General features: G+C 40.8%; 1 pseudogene; it reads left to right on the forward strand.

Annotated features, from left to right (window-relative positions):
- Positions 1-429: 429 nt before the first annotated feature.
- LOC106456525 (nuclear factor 7, brain-like) overlaps positions 430-2,254 on the forward strand; it is a 13,846-nt pseudogene continuing 12,021 nt past the window's right edge.

Genomic DNA, 2,254 nt, shown 5'->3' on the forward strand with positions numbered 1-2,254 from the left:
ATTTTGTAATTATTTTTAATTAATGTGTATTAATAAAAATGTAATGCTTGTAATGTAATGTTTAGAGGGGAAAACACAGTTCATCAACAGATAATTAAGTGACTGTTATACTAAAAGATGTTCATCCACAGCAAATTAAGAATATTTGACCCGAATGTGATTAAGACAATTCTAACATTTGTTATATATTCCAGTAGCTCTGATGGAAACTGCTCGGACACAAACAAGTGGCATCAGTCTGCAAGACACAAAGCTGGCCAGAGCAAGTCTTGCAGATGCGAAGACCACAACAGAGCAGGCCACTGGGGAGATGAAGGCTGCCACTGAGGGGTGCCCATCACCCACTCCCCAATAATGGGGCAGGCTGCCACATTCAGGTGGTAGAACCTAGTAAAGGCCGAATTGGATGACCACGTTGCCTCTGCACAAATGGCAGAGAGAGAGGCGCCCCTCAACAAGACACATAAAGTGGCCACCCTGCGGATCAAGTGGGCCTGCACTCCAGAGTGGAGGGGAACCTCTGCCGCCTGCCGGAGCCTTGCAGGGCAGGGGTGGAACAGCAATCCTCTTGCCTGGGACAGGAGGTTCAAACCAGAAGCTCCTATATCCTGTCCAGAAGTTGAAGGATTGCTGAAAACCAAGATATGTGGGCCCAGAGAGTGCCCACCAGGATCAGCATCAACTCCTTCGTCTGAACCCAGTGGAGGCTCAGTGTGAATGGATGCTTATGTATACTGCGGGAGTCCAAGAGTGAAACTCAAGACGTGAAAACAGGCCAGCCTCACTTTAGAGGCCAGCAAGCATTACTGTAGCTTACAGAGCTACTTATTAGCCACCACCAGGTCTTGCTGGCCCTGTAAACCTGCATGAGCATGGGCCATACACCAGATGGGAACCGAGCACTGCAGGCTGGAGAACTCTATGTATTATACATAAGCTGTGGGTAGTGACCGGGCTGGCGGGAATGTCTTTAAAAAGTATCAAGATGTCATGACCAAGGGGGGTCAAAATATTACTCACAGACCCATTAATGGGTGAGAAGTCAGACTGACTGCTTCTGGGGAAAGGATGTCCAAAAGACTGAGAAGTATTTCTTCCACTTGTTGAATATTTTCCCAGTTGAGGCCAGACATATCTTCACTGTCTTTAATGTTGACAGAGATACAAACTATATATTTTTTAAACTAAAAATAGAAACCAAAGAAACATTTCACAAAGACTGAATAGAACAATCTGAGTATATCAGAGAATATAGACACAAAACCTTCATTTTGCGAATGTTGTTTTCTGTATTTGGATTTTACCTCCAAACTTAATTTCTCTTTTTGATTTTATTTTAAAATCCATCTTGTATTGTGTTGACTTTTTATGACTTTGGTGTGAAAAAACTTTTTTTCTTTTATTATCAGGAGCCCATACCAGCTGTCCCTGAATATGGAGTTTATCTGTGTATTACCAGGGGGGACAGTCTTATTTATCATCTACAAAAAATCTATTTAACAATTCCTCTGACTTTGAACTGAGGGAACACTTAAATGATAACTGATGCCAAATGATTTCTAGATTTTAAGACTCATTCTGCATCACTCTCCTCTATCATTTATAATGTGCCACGTTTTTCTACTGAGCCTTCTGCAGATGTGCTCATACAATCAATGCAATTGACTTATCTTGAAAACAACTATCTTCAACTGTCTACTGGCAGCAGTCAGACAGTGTCTCTTTTATGCTGAGCAACAGGCAGCAGAACAGTGTGATGTGTGGCTCCCTCAAGTGGTCAGCTCTGGTTTGAGGCCCAGGTTTGTTAGGCCTGGAGTTTGACACCCCTGCTTTAGCAGTTTGTGCTGTTCTTCTTAAATGCTGTGTCATGTACCAGGGTTTGAATTAATTCAAACTCTGAATTCTGTTTTACAGTATTTACAAAAATTGTTACCAACTGATTTCAGTTAAAGTAAGGACACTATGGAAAATGAATAAAAGCAGGTATAGACAAAAAGATTTGGAAACAGCAGGTACTGAAATCGGTGGAAAAGAACAATGAAAAAGCTGGTGCTACTTAGCTCTGTGGATTTCTTCTGATCCCATTTCATATCCACACATAAAATGCAAGATATATTTTTTACACTATTGATCTTTTTACATTACATAAATTCTAATTATTGTAACTGTATCATTAAATAAAAACATATCCTGTGATGTGTCAGAAACATGTCACTTTGATAGATTGAATAAGTCAGCTCTCTAACTCTGTGAT

The sequence above is a fragment of the Pundamilia nyererei genome, unplaced genomic scaffold (genome assembly GCF_000239375.1).
Source record: "Pundamilia nyererei isolate P.nyererei 1_Seehausen unplaced genomic scaffold, PunNye1.0 scaffold00369, whole genome shotgun sequence".
NCBI classification, from domain to species: Eukaryota; Metazoa; Chordata; class Actinopteri; order Cichliformes; family Cichlidae; genus Pundamilia; species Pundamilia nyererei.